Source organism: Oncorhynchus clarkii, chromosome 23 (assembly GCF_045791955.1).
Source record: "Oncorhynchus clarkii lewisi isolate Uvic-CL-2024 chromosome 23, UVic_Ocla_1.0, whole genome shotgun sequence".
Taxonomy (NCBI): Eukaryota; Metazoa; Chordata; class Actinopteri; order Salmoniformes; family Salmonidae; genus Oncorhynchus; species Oncorhynchus clarkii.
Window position 1 is genome coordinate 39,051,433 of NC_092169.1, and position 14,371 is coordinate 39,065,803.

At 50.1% G+C, this 14,371-nt stretch overlaps 1 pseudogene; it reads right to left on the reverse strand.

Annotated features, from left to right (window-relative positions):
* Positions 1–3,874: 3,874 nt before the first annotated feature.
* The window catches only part of LOC139382008 (fascin-2-like), a 43,891-nt pseudogene continuing 33,394 nt past the window's right edge, over positions 3,875–14,371 (reverse strand).

Consider the following 14,371-nt stretch of genomic DNA (forward strand, 5'->3'; position numbering starts at 1 on the left):
ATCTTCAGATAGTTATTATGGGCATAACTTTGTAGCAAATAAATTACTTGAAAGCTCGTACTGTTTACCGATTATTCCTTGGTTCTGGCCAGTTATTATTACAGCTAACAGCGATGTGCTGTTGAGACTTTGGCTGAGTTCGATGTCTTTCGACGGATACAGCTGCTAAAGTGATCTGGGCTGGAGCAGATGTGTTGATTTGTACTGGGCGCGACGAGCTGTATGTCTTCAACACACAAGAGCTGAAACTGACGGTAGGCTGAATCTCAAACCTTACACTTCGCCCACTTCAATTTACTAAAGGTGATTAAACGACAAGGAACTGATTATTAATGAACGCTGTTTACACACGTGTGAATAGCAGGTGAACTGATTATGATAAACACAGATGAATAGGAGGTAATACAATTAACGGATTATTTATTAACACTGACACGAGTAGCAGCAGGTAAACATGACAAGGAACTGAGTATTGATGAACACTGAGGTGAACAACAGGTGAACTGAGTATTGATGAACACTGAGGTGAACAGCAGGTGAACGGAGTATTGATGAACACTGAGGTGAACAGCAGGTGAATTGAGTATTAATGAAAACTGAAGTTGTAGTAAGGGTTTGAACCTGGCTGTCAGCTGTATGTGATATTCTTAATGGACATTCTCTGACACTGGTACCATCCTACATACGCTCCTCATCCATAACATCCTCATTCTCTGACACTGGTACCATCCCACATACTCCTCATTCATAACATCCTCATTCTCTGACACTGGTACCATCCCACATACGCTCCTCATCCATAACATCCTCATTCTCTGACACTGGTACCATCCCACATACTCCTCATTCATAGCATCCTCATTCTCTGACACTGGTACCATCCTACATACGCTCCTCATCCATAACATCCTCATTCTCTGACACTGGTACCATCCCACATACTCCTCATTCATAACATCTTCATTCTCTGACACTGGTACCATCCTACATACGCTCCTCATCCATAACATCCTCATTCTCTGACACTGGTACCATCCCACATACTCCTCATTCATAACATCCTCATTCTCTGACACTGGTACCATCCCACATACGCTCCTCATCCATAACATCCTCATTCTCTGACACTGGTACCATCCCACATACTCCTCATTCATAACATCCTCATTCTCTGACACTGGTACCATCCTACATACGCTCCTCATCCATAACATCCTCATTCTCTGACACTGGTACCATCCCACATACTCCTCATTCATAACATCTTCATTCTCTGACACTGGTACCATCCTACATACGCTCCTCATCCATAACATCCTCATTCTCTGACACTGGTACCATCCCACATACTCCTCATTCATAACATCCTCATTCTCTGACACTGGTACCATCCCACATACTCCTCATCCATAACATCCTCATTCTCTGACACTGGTACCATCCCACATACGCTCCTCATCCATAACATCCTCATTCTCTGACACTGGTGCCATCCTACATACGCTCCTCATCCATAACATCCTCATTCTCTGACACTGGTACCATCCTACATACGCTCCTCATCCATAACATCCTCATTCTCTGACACTGGTACCATCCCACAAGCCTCTCCTCATCCATAACATCTTCATTCTCTGACACTGGTACCATCCCACATACTCCTCATCCATAACATCCTCATTCTCTGACACTGGTACCATCCCACATACGCTCCTCATCCATAACATCTTCATTCTCTGACACTGGTACCATCCCACATACTCCTCATCCATAACATCCTCATTCTCTGACACTGGTACCATCCCACATACTCCTCATCCATAACATCCTCATTCTCTGACACTGGTATCATCTCACATATGCTCCTCATCTTCATCCCCAATACACTCTCCAACATCTCTCCTGTAAAGGAGAAATTAATGACTATTTGTCCCCCTCTGCTGTTTTTGTACCCCAACAGCATTTATTTCTGTTAATGTTGAATGGTCAAGTCATGTTTGCAAATGTGTACATACCAAGTGCTGTTGTATATTTTACATGTGTTTTGTGTGCATTTATAATGTAGCCTGTAAAAATGTGTAAAAAAAAAAAATCTGTAAAAATTAAACAATTCATTTGAATATCGTCACTTCAATGACAACACATTAACCACACACGAAACATATATTTGACACAGAGAGAGAATTTTTATCATTTTTTCAAAATGTTTCAGAAAGAGTAAATAAAGAAATATTACAAAGGAATGAAGCAAATGTTGTAGATTACTAGCACTATACTCTTTCTAGATGTAGTCCTGTAACAAGACCGTGTAGTCCTGTAACAAGACCGTGTAGTCCTGTAACAAGACCGTGTAGTCCTGTAACAAGACCGTGTAGTCCTGTAACAAGACCGTGTAGTCCTGTAACAAGACCGTGTAGTCCTGTAACAAGACCGTGTAGTCTTGTTACAGCTGACGAGTTACTGCAAGGTTGGTTTGCAGGGGAAACCCTGTATTAATCTCAAATTACACCCATCACACTCCTATTTCACATATAGAGGCCTATAACTTATGACCCAGCCATTAACCTATGTGTCTGTGGTCTGAAGTAGTCCTGCTGCCCTACGTTGGGAATAGGTGACATTTGAGATGTAGCCGCCGATCATGCTTGCTAATGTGAGTATCCTTTGACAGCACTATGATGATAAGGAAGCTATTCGCTAACAATGACTCGGCTACGATGAGATGATGACTTTCTGAGTTCATTATTACACATCTCTAAACTGTCAGTCACAAAAGTCAGAATTGTCAAAACAACAGGGAAGAAAGTGGATGGAAGAGAGGAAAGGAAGAATTGGGAAAAGTAGAGAGAGAAGGGTGGAAGAGAGAAAGGATTGGGGAAACCACAGAGTAGAGAGAGAAGGGTGGAAGAGAGAAAGGATTGGGAAAATCACAGAGTAGAGTGAGAGGGGTGGAAGAGAGGAAGGATTGGGAGAGGGTGCAATAGATAATAGGTTTAAGGCCCCTTGGTTTTACACCAGAGCGGCTCTATAGCTATTTGTAGCAGTGGGCAGATAGTAGTTATGTAGTATTTGTAGCTGCTGTAGTAAAATAATAATAATATAAATTCCATTTAGCAGATGCTTTTATCCAAAGCGATTTAGTCATGTGTGCATACATTTTACACATGGGTGGTCCCTGCAATCGAATTCACTATCCTGACGTAGCAAGTCATGCTCTACCAACTGAGCTTCAGAGGACCAGTAGAAACCAGAAGAAACTTCAAAATGGGACACCTAAGCCATTTCTACTCCTCTGTGTGGACAGTGGAAATATTAGTAGTTTAATTTCTGCCGTATCATGAATAGTGTTGTAGCTAAAACAATGTTGCAAAATGAAAACTCTGTGTGTGAGTATTAAAAAACGCTCATATAACGTTTTTTTCTTAACTGAGAACATGGGACCCCTCTTCTGTCTTCCCCACCTTATCTCTTTGTGCCTTCTCCTGTGGCTGGCATGGTGTGAGACAGGGCCCTATGGGAGAGGGCAGAGGTTGCCACTAACTACTGGTACCAATCTATTCATTAAGCTTATTTATTTTATTTCTTTAACTACGCAAGTCAGTTAAGAACTTATTTTCAATGACGGCCTAGGAACAGTGGGTTAACTGCCTTGTTCAGGGGCAGAATGACATATTTTGTACCTTGTCAGCTCAGGGATTTGAACTTGCAACCTTTCGGTTACTAGTCCAACACTCTAACCACTAGGCTACACTGCCGCTTAGGTCATTGGGGTTAGGTTAATGTGGTAATCTGCCCCAATCTGATCATTGATCTGTACTTGGGGGTAACCTCTACATCCAGCAGGGTAGGAGAGTGGTCCCCATATAGTCCTGGATCAGTACTCCCAGAGGGCAGAGCTGTCCGGGGTAACCCCATCTCCCTTCAGCGTTCCCCCCTTGCCTCGCAGGTATCTGCCGTTCTTGCCTCGGATGGAGATGCGTCCATGCTCCAGGAACTCAAAAGAGAAGTCATCTGGTGTCTCTCCGTCTGAACACACCAGACCACTGCTGTTCACATACCAGAACCTCCCTCCCTCACCTACAGGGGGCGAGAGAGAGAGAGACAACATTGGACTGGCAGCACTATATGAAAGGCCTTTTCACATCAAGACAGATTAAAGCAGAAAACAATCAATAAAAAATTAGAAGTTGCATGGAAATTCTTCATTATTTATAGAAAGAAAACACAATGAATTCTATGCAGTAAGCTATAATGTGTATATCATAACCTCACCTTTGATGTGGTAGGCCCCGTCACTGAAGTGCAGTGTGAAGATGTCATAGTTGGCTTTTGGCATCCAGTGTGTTGGAGTTCTTATGGTGGCAGATGAAGCCATTCTCCCCTCGCAGGATCAGCATGGGACGGTTTATCAGCTTCAGAACTAACTTCTCGTCCTCACCTGATCAGGGAGGAGAAAGAGGGGAACGAGAGGGAAGGAGGAGAGAAAAAGAGGTAGAAATGATGGATAGGGATCTTAGGTTTAAAGAGTATAAGAAGCATGGAACCCACTCAACCACTTTCACACACACAAACACAAACACACACACTGACCTACGGAGTCGCTGACGGCTGCTAGTTGGCCGTTCTTCTTGGTGCAGATGTATTCCCCGTTACTGGCTTGTAGTGCCACCCTGCGGCCCATCCACTCCACTGCAAACATTGTTTTGGCAGACCTGGAGAATAAAGGGTTAGGGTTGTGGCTGGAGAGGGGGTTAGGGTTGTGACTGGAGAGGGGGTTAGGGTTGTGACTGGCGAGAGGGTTAGTGTTGTGGTTGGAGAGGGGGTTAGGTGTGTGGCTGGAGAGGGGGTTAGGATTGTGATTGGAGAGGGGGTTAAGGTTGTGACTGGAGAGGGGGTTCTGGTTGTGACTGGAGAGGGGGTTCTGGTTGTGACTGGAGAGGGGGGTAGGGTTGTGACTGGAGAGGGGTTTAGGGTTGTGACTGGAGAGGGGGTTAGGGTTGTGACTGGAGAGGGGGTTAGGGTTGTGACTGGAGAGGGGGTTAGGGTTGTGACTGGAGAGGGGGTTAGGGTTGTGACTGGAGAGGGGGTTAGGGTTAAAGCTAGGGTAATCTCGAGGACAGACTGTTGACAGACTCACGTAGCAAAGGATGGTATCGTAGCGTCTGTCAACAGACGTGACCACTGACAAGGAACTTCGTTTTCGGTCTGCTGATTTTTCTGTCACTGATCATTTGGACAAATCACTATTTCACTGGTGTTTACATCTTTCTCATGTCGGAAGGGGATGGGACATGTGGCCCGTGCTTTGGCTGAGAGTTCCTCTTTAGAGGGGTGGAGACTTCACTAGTCTGGTTAGTATCTTATCTCATGCATCTTCCCCAGATCCTTATCCAGCATCTGACGCAATTATTTTAGTTCTGGGTTTCAGAGATTCAGGCTAGGGTTAGGGTTGCAGCTGAAGCTAGGGTTAGGGTTGCAGCTGGAGCTAGGGTTAGGGTTGAAGCTGAAGCTAGGGTTAGGGTTGCAGCTGAAGATAGGGTTAGGGTTGCAGTTGGAGCTAGGGTTAGGGTTGCAGTTGGAGCTAGGGTTAGGGTTGCAGCGGAAGCTGAAGCTAGGGTTAGGGTTGAGACTGGAGCTAGGGTTAGGGTTGCAGCTGGAGCTCGGGGTAGGGTTGCAGCTGGAGCTAGGGTTAGGGTTGCAGCTGGAGCTAGGGTTAGGGTTGCAGCTGAAGCTAGGGTTAGGGATGCAGTTGGAGCTAGGGTTAGGGTTACAGTTGGGTTAGGGTTAGGGTTAGGGTTGAGGGTTAGGGTTAGGGTTGAGTGTGGAGCTAGGGCTAGGGTTGAGTATGGAGCTAGAGTTGGGGTTGCAACTGGAGCTAGGGTTAGGGTTGCAGCTGAAGCTAGAGTTGGGGTTGCAATTGGAGCTAGGGTTGGGGTTGCAGGTGAAGCTAGAGTTGGGGTTGCAATTGGAGCTAGGGTTGGGGCTGAAGCTAGAGTTGGGGTTGCGGCCTCCCGGGTGGCGCAGTGGTTAAGGGCGCTGTACTGCAGCGCCAGCTGTGCCATCAAATAAAATAAAATAAAATTTATTTATATAGCCCTTCGTACATCAGCTGATATCTCAAAGTGCTGTACAGAAACCCAGCCTAAAACCCCAAACAGCGAGCAATGCAGGTGTAGAAGCACGGTGGCTAGGAAAAACTCCCTAGAAAGGCCAAAACCTAGGAAGAAACCTAGAGAGGAACCAGGCTATGTGGGGTGGCCAGTCCTCTTCTGGCTGTGCCGGTTGGAGATTATAACAGAACATGGCCAAGATGTTCAAATGTTCATAAATGACCAGCATGGTCGAATAATAATAAGGCAGAACAGTTGAAACTGGAGCAGCAGCACGGTCAGGTGGACTGGGGACAGCAAGGAGTCATCATGTCAGGTATTCCTGGGGCATGGTCCTAGGGCTCAGGTCAGTTGAAACTGGAGCAGCAGCACGGCCAGGTGGACTGGGGACAGCAAGGAGTCATCATGTCAGGTAGTCCTGGGGCATGGTCCTAGGGCTCAGGTCCTCCGAGAGAGAGAAAGAAAGAGAGAAGGAGAGAATTAGAGAACGCACACTTAGATTCACACAGGACACCGAATAGGACAGGAGAAGTACTCCAGATATAACAAACTGACCCTAGCCCCCCGACACATAAACTACTGCAGCATAAATACTGGAGGCTGAGACAGGAGGGGTCAGGAGACACTGTGGCCCCATCCGAGGACACCCCCGGACAGGGCCAAACAGGGTCCCTGGGTTCACGCCCAGGCTCTGTCGTAACCGGCCGCGACCGGGAGGTCCATGGGGCGACGCACGATTGGCCTAGCGTCGTCCGGGTTAGGGAGGGATTGGTCGGTAAGGATCTCCTTGTCTCATCGCGCACCAGCGACTCCTGTGGCGGGCCGGGCGCAGTGCGCGCTAGCCAAGGTTGCCGGGTGCACGGTGTAGCCTCCGACACATTGGTGGGGCTGGCTTCCGGGTTGGATGCGCGCTGTGTTAAGAAGCAGTACGGCTGGTTGGGTTGTGTATCGGAGGACGCATGACATTCAACCTTCGTCTCTCCCGAGCCCGTACGGGAGTTGTAGCATTGAGACAAGATAGTAGCTACTACAACAATTGGATACCACGAAAATTGGGGAGAAAAAGGGGTAAAATTAAAATAAAATAAAAAGTTGGGGTTGCAATTGGAGCTAGGGTTAGGGTTGCAGCTGAAGCTGAAGATAGGGTTAGGGTCGAGTCTGGAGCTAGGGTTAGGGTTGCAGCTGGAGCTAGGGTTAGGGTTGCAGCTGGAGCTAGGGTTAGGGTTGCAGCTGGAGCTAGGGTTAGGGTTGAGTCTGGAGCTAGGGTTAGGGTTGCAGCTGGAGCTAGGGTTAGGGTTGCAGCTGGAGTTGAGGTTAGGGTTGCAGCTGGAGGTAGAGTTGGGGTTGCAGCTGGAGCTAGGGTTAGGGTTGAGTCTGCAGCTAGGGTTAGGGATGAGTCTGGAGCTACGGTTAGGGTTGCAGCTGGAGCTAGGGTTAGTGTTGCAGATGGAGCTAGGGATAGGGTTGTTTATGGAGCTAGGGCTAGGGTTGCAGCTGAAGCTAGAGTTGGGGTTGCAATTGAAGCTAGGGTTAGGGTTGCAGCTGACGCTGAAGATAGGGTTAGGGTTGAGTCTGGAGCTAGGGTTAGAGTTGAGTATGGAGCTAGGACTAGGGTTGCAGCTGGAGCTAGGGTTAGGGTTGCAGATGAAGCTAGGGTTTGGGTTGCAGCTGAAGCTAGGGTTAGGGTTGCAGCTGAAGCTAGGGTTAGGGTTGCAGTTGGAGACAGGGCTAGGGTTGCAGCTGAAGCTAGAGTTGGGGTTGCAATTGGAGCTAGGGTTAGGGTTGCAGCTGAAGCTGAAGATAGGGTTAGGGTCGAGTCTGGAGCTAGGGTTAGGGTTGCAGCTGGAGCTAGGGTTAGGGTTGCAGCTGGAGCTAGGGTTAGGGTTGCAGCTGGAGCTAGGGTTAGGGTTGAGTTTGGAGCTAGGGTTAGGGTTGCAGCTGGAGCTAGGGTTAGGGTTGCAACTGAAGCCAGGTTTAGGGTTGCAGCTGAAGCTAGAGTTGGGGTTGCAATTGAAGCTAGGGTTAGGGTTGCAGCTGACGCTGAAGATAGGGTTAGGGTTGAGTCTGGAGCTAGGGTTAGAGTTGAGTATGGAGCTAGGACTATGGTTGCAGCTGGAGCTAGGGTTAGGGTTGAAGATGAAGCTAGGGTTTGGGTTGCAGCTGAAGCTAGGGTTAGGGTTGCAGCTGAAGCTAGGGTTAGGGTTGCAGTTGGAGACAGGGCTAGGGTTGCAGCTGAAGCTAGAGTTGGGGTTGCAATTGGAGCTAGGGTTAGGGTTGCAGCTGAAGCTGAAGATAGGGTTAGGGTCGAGTCTGGAGCTAGAGTTAGGGTTGCAGCTGGAGCTAGGGTTAGGGTTGCAGCTGGAGCTAGGGTTAGGGTTGCAGCTGGAGCTAGGGTTAGGGTTGAGTCTGGAGCTAGGGTTAGGGTTGCAGCTGGAGCTAGGGTTAGGGTTGCAGCTGGAGTTTAGGTTAGGGTTGCAGCTGATGCTAGGGCTAGGTTTGTGTCTGGAGCTCGGGTTATATTTGCAGCTGAAGCTAGGGTTAAGGTTGCAGCTGGAGCTAAGCTAGGGTTAGTGTTGCAGTGGAAGCTAGGGTTAGGGTTGCAGCTGGAGCTAGGGTTAGGGTTGCAACTGAAGCCAGGTTTAGGGCTGCAGCTGAAGCTAGGGTTCTGGTTGCAGCTGAAGCTGAAGCTAGGGTTAGGGTTGCAGATGAAGCTAGGGTTTGGGTTGCAGCTGAAGCTAGTGTTAGGGTTGTAGCTGAAGCTAGGGTTAGGGTTGCAGTTGGAGATAGGGCTAGGGTTGCAGCTGAAGCTAGAGTTGGGGTTGCAATTGGAGCTAGGGTTAGGGTTGCAGCTGAAGCTGAAGATAGGGTTAGGGTCGAGTCTGGAGCTAGGGTTATGGTTGCAGTTGGAGCTAGGGTTAGGGTTGCAGCTGGAGCTAGAGTTGGGATTGCAATTGGAGCTAGGGTTAGAGTTGAGTCTGGAGATAGGGTTAGGGTTGCAGCTGGAGCTAGGGTTAGGGTTGCAGCTGGAGCTAGGTTTAGGGTTGCAGCTGAAGCTAGGGTTAGGGTTGCAGCTGAAGCTAGGGCTAGGTTTGAGTCTGGAGCTCGGTTTAGATTTGCAGCTGAAGCTAGGGTTAAGGTTGCAGCTGGAGCTAAGCTACGGTTAGTGTTGCAGTGGAAGCTAGGGTTAGGGTTGCAGCTGGAGCTAGGGTTAGGGTTGCAACTGAAGCCAGGTTTAGGGTTGCAGCTGAAGCTAGGGTTCTGGTTGCAGCTGAAGCTGAAGCTAGGGTTAGGGTTGCAGCTGGAGCTAGGGTTAGGGTTGCCGCTGAAGCTAGGGTTAGGGTTGCAGTTTGAGCTAGGGTTAGGGTTGCAGTTGGAGCAAGGGCTATGGTTGAGTATGGAGCTAGGGCTAGGGTTGAGTTTGGAGCTCAGGTTGGCGTTGCAGCTGCAGCTAGGGTTAGGGATGCAGTTGGAGCTAGGGTTAGGGTTACAGTTGGAGCTAGGGCTAGGGTTGAGTATGGAGCTAGAGTTGGGGTTGCAACTGGAGCTAGGGTTAGGGTTGCAGCTGAAGCTAGAGTTGGGGTTGCAATTGGAGCTAGGGTTGGGGTTGCAGGTGAAGCTAGAGTTGGGGTTGCAATTGGAGCTAGGGTTGGGGTTGCAGCTGAAGCTAGGGTTAGGGTTGCAGCTGAAGCTAGGGTTAGGGTTGCAGTTGGAGATAGGGCTAGGGTTGCAGCTGAAGCTAGAGTTGGGTTTGCAATTGGAGCTAGGGTTAGGGTTGCAGCTGAAGCTGAAGATAGGGTTAGGGTCGAGTCTGGAGCTAGGGTTAGGGTTGCAGCTGGAGCTAGGGTTAGGGTTGAGTCTGGAGCTAGGGTTAGGGTTGCAGCTGGAGCTAGGGTTAGGGTTGCAGCTGGAGCTAGGGTTAGGGTTGCAGCTGAAGCTAGGGTTAGGGTTGCAGCTGAAGCTAGGGCTAGGTTTGAGTCTGGAGCTCGGGTTAGATTTGCAGCTGAAGCTAGGGTTAAGGTTGCAGCTGGAGCTAAGCTAGGGTTAGTGTTGCAGTGGAAGCTAGGGTTAGGGTTGCAACTGGAGCTAGGGTTAGGGTTGCAACTGAAGCCAGGTTTAGGGTTGCAGCTGAAGCTAGGGTTCTGGTTGCAGCTGAAGCTGAAGCTAGGGTTAGGGTTGCAGCTGGAGCTAGGGTTAGGGTTGCCGCTGAAGCTAGGGTTAGGGTTGCAGTTTGAGCTAGGGTTAGGGTTGCAGTTGGAGCAAGGGCTATGGTTGAGTATGGAGCTAGGGCTAGGGTTGAGTTTGGACCCAGGTTGGCGTTGCAGCTGCAGCTAGGGTTAGGGATGCAGTTGGAGCTAGGGTTAGGGTTGAGTGTGGAGCTAGGGCTAGGGTTGAGTATGGAGCTAGAGTTGGGGTTGCAACTGGAGCTAGGGTTAGGGTTGCAGCTGAAGCTAGAGTTGGGGTTGCAATTGGAGCTAGGGTTGGGGTTGCAGGTGAAGCTAGAGTTGGGGTTGCAATTGGAGCTAGGGTTGGGGTTGCAGCTGAAGCTAGAGTTGGGGTTGCAATTGGAGCTAGGGTTAGAGTTGAGTCTGGAGCTAGGGTTAGGGTTGCAGCTGGAGCTAGGGTTAGGGTTGCAGCTGGAGCTAGGTTTAGGGTTGCAGCTGAAGCTAGGGTTAGGGTTGCAGCTGCAGCTAGGGCTAGGTTTGAGTCTGGAGCTCGGGTTAGATTTGCAGCTGAAGCTAGGGTTAAGGTTGCAGCTGGAACTAAGCTAGGGTTAGTGTTGCAGTGGAAGCTAGGGTTAGGGTTGCAGCTGGAGCTAGGGTTAGGGTTGCAACTGAAGCCAGGTTTAGGGTTGCAGCTGAAGCTAGGGTTCTGGTTGCAGCTGAAGCTGAAGCTAGGGTTATGGTTGCAGCTGGAGCTAGGATTAGGGTTGCCGCTGAAGCTAGGGTTAGGGTTGCAGTTTGAGCTAAGGTTAGGGTTGCAGTTGGAGCTAGGGCTAGGGTTGAGTTTGGAGCTCAGGTTGGCGTTGCAGCTGCAGCTAGGGTTAGGGATGCAGTTGGAGCTAGGGTTAGGGTTGAGTGTGGAGCTAGGGCTAGGGTTGAGTATGGAGCTAGAGTTGGGGTTGCAACTGGAGCTAGGGTTAGGGTTGCAGCTGAAGCTAGAGTTGGGGTTGCAATTGGAGCTAGGGTTGGGGTTGCAGGTGAAGCTAGAGTTGGGGTTGCAATTGGAGCTAGGGTTGGGGTTGCAGCTGAAGCTAGAGTTGGGGTTGCAATTGGAGCTAGGGTTAGGGTTGCAGCTGAAGCTAGAGTTGGGGTTGCATCTGGAGTCAAGGTTAGGGCTGCAATTTGAGCTAGACTTGGGGTTGCAGCTGGAGTTGAGGTTAGGGTTGCAGCTGGAGGTAGAGTTGGGGTTGCAGCTGGAGCTAGGGTTAGGGTTGAGTCTGCAGCTAGGGTTAGGGATGAGTCTGGAGCTAGGGTTAGGGTTGCAGCTGGAGCTAGGGTTAGGGTTGCAGATGGAGCTAGGGTTTGGGTTGCAGCTGAAGCTAGGGTTTGGGTTGCAGCTGAAGCTAGGGTTAGGGTTGCAGTTGGAGATAGGGCTAGGGTTGTTTATGGAGCTAGGGCTAGGGTTGCAGCTGAAGCTAGAGTTGGGGTTGCAATTAAAGCTAGGGTTAGGGTTGCAGCTTACGCTGAAGATAGGGTTAGGGTCGAGTCTGGAGCTAGGGTTAGGGTTGCAGTTGGAGCTTTTGTTAGGGTTGCAGCTGGAGCTAGAGTTGGTGTTGCAATTGGAGCTAGGGTTAGAGTTGAGTCTGGAGATAGGGTTAGGGTTGCAGCTGGAGCTAGGGTTAGGGTTGCAGCTGGAGCTAGGTTTAGGGTTGCAGCTGAAGCTAGGGTTAGGGTTGCAGCTGAAGCTAGGGCTAGGTTTGAGTATGGAGCTCGGTTTAGATTTGCAGCTGAAGCTAGGGTTAAGGTTGCAGCTGGAGCTAAGCTAGGGTTAGTGTTGCAGTGGAAGCTAGGGTTAGGGTTGCAGCTGGAGCTAGGGTTAGGGTTGCAACTGAAGCCAGGTTTAGGGTTGCAGCTGAAGCTAGGGTTCTGGTTGCAGCTGAAGCTGAAGCTAGGGTTAGGGTTGCAGCTGGAGCTAGGGTTTGGGTTGCCGCTGAAGCTAGGGTTAGGGTTGCAGTTTGAGCTAGGGTTAGGGTTGCAGTTGGAGCAAGGGCTATGGTTGAGTATGGAGCTAGGGCTAGGGTTGAGTTTGGAGCTCAGGTTGGCGTTGCAGCTGCAGCTAGGGTTAGGGATGCAGTTGGAGCTAGGGTTAGGGTTACAGTTGGAGCTAGGGCTAGGGTTGAGTATGGAGCTAGAGTTGGGGTTGCAACTGGAGCTAGGGTTAGGGTTGCAGCTGAAGCTAGAGTTGGGGTTGCAATTGGAGCTAGGGTTGGGGTTGCAGGTGAAGCTAGAGTTGGGGTTGCAATTGGAGCTAGGGTTGGGGTTGCAGCTGAAGCTAGGGTTAGGGTTGCAGCTGAAGCTAGGGTTAGGGTTGCAGTTGGAGATAGGGCTAGGGTTGCAGCTGAAGCTAGAGTTGGGTTTGCAATTGGAGCTAGGGTTAGGGTTGCAGCTAAAGCTGAAGATAGGGTTAGGGTCGAGTCTGGAGCTAGGGTTAGGGTTGCAGCTGGAGCTAGGGTTAGGGTTGAGTCTGGAGCTAGGGTTAGGGTTGCAGCTGGAGCTAGGGTTAGGGTTGCAGCTGGAGCTAGGTTTAGGGTTGCAGCTGAAGCTAGGGTTTGGGTTGCAGCTGAAGCTAGGGTAGGTTTGAGTCTGGAGCTCGGGTTAGATTTGCAGCTGAAGCTAGGGTTAAGGTTGCATCTGGAGCTAAGCTAGGTTTAGTGTTGCAGTGGAAGCTAGGGTTAGGGTTGCAACTGGAGCTAGGGTTAGGGTTGCAACTGAAGCCAGGTTTAGGGTTGCAGCTGAAGCTAGGGTTCTGGTTGCAGCTGAAGCTGAAGCTAGGGTTAGGGTTGCAGCTGGAGCTAGGGTTAGGGTTGCCGCTGAAGCTAGGGTTAGGGTTGCAGTTTGAGCTAGGGTTAGGGTTGCAGTTGGAGCAAGGGCTATGGTTGAGTATGGAGCTAGGGCTAGGGTTGAGTTTGGAACTCAGGTTGGCGTTGCAGCTGCAGCTAGGGTTAGGGATGCAGTTGGAGCTAGGGTTAGGGTTACAGTTGGAGCTAGGGCTAGGGTTGAGTATGGAGCTAGAGTTGGGGTTGCAACTGGAGCTAGGGTTAGGGTTGCAGCTGAAGCTAGAGTTGGGGTTGCAATTGGAGCTAGGGTTGGGGTTGCAGGTGAAGCTAGAGTTAGGGTTGCAGTTGGAGATAGGGCTAGGGTTGCAGCCTAAGCTAGAGTTGGGTTTGCAATTGGAGCTAGGGTTAGGGTTGCAGCTGAAGCTGAAGATAGGGTTAGGGTCGAGTCTGGAGCTAGGGTTAGGGTTGCAGCTGGAGCTAGGGTTAGGGTTGAGTCTGGAGCTAGGGTTAGGGTTGCAGCTGGAGCTAGGGTTAGGGTTGCAGCTGGAGCTAGGTTTAGGGTTGCAGCTGAAGCTAGGGTTAGGGTTGCAGCTGAAGCTAGGGCTAGGTTTGAGTCTGGAGCTCGGGTTAGATTTGCAGCTGAAGCTAGGGTTAAGGTTGCAGCTGGAGCTAAGCTAGGGTTAGTGTTGCAGTGGAAGCTAGGGTTAGGGTTGCAGCTGGAGCTAGGGTTAGGGTTGCAACTGAAGCCAGGTTTAGGGTTGCAGCTGAAGCTAGGGTTCTGGTTGCAGCTGAAGCTGAAGCTAGGGTTAGGGTTGCAGCTGGAGCTAGGGTTAGGGTTGCCGCTGAAGCTAGGGTTAGGGTTGCAGTTTGAGCTAGGGTTAGGGTTGCAGTTGGAGCAAGGGCTATGGTTGAGTATGGAGCTAGGGATAGGGTTGAGTTTGGAGCTCAGGTTGGCGTTGCAGCTGCAGCTAGGGTTAGGGATGCAGTTGGAGCTAGGGTTAGGGTTGAGTGTGGAGCTAGGGCTAGGGTTGAGTATGTAGCTAGAGTTGGGGTTGCAATTGGAGCTAGGGTTAGGGTTGCAGCTGAAGCTAGAGTTGGGGTTGCAATTGGAGCTAGGGTTGGGGTTGCAGGTGAAGCTAGAGTTGGGGTTGCAATTGGAGCTAGGGTTGGGGTTGCAGCTGAAGCTAGAGTTGGGGTTGCAATTGGAGCTAGGGTTAGGGTTGCAGCTGAAGCTAGAGTTGGGGTTGCAGCTGGAGTTAAGGTT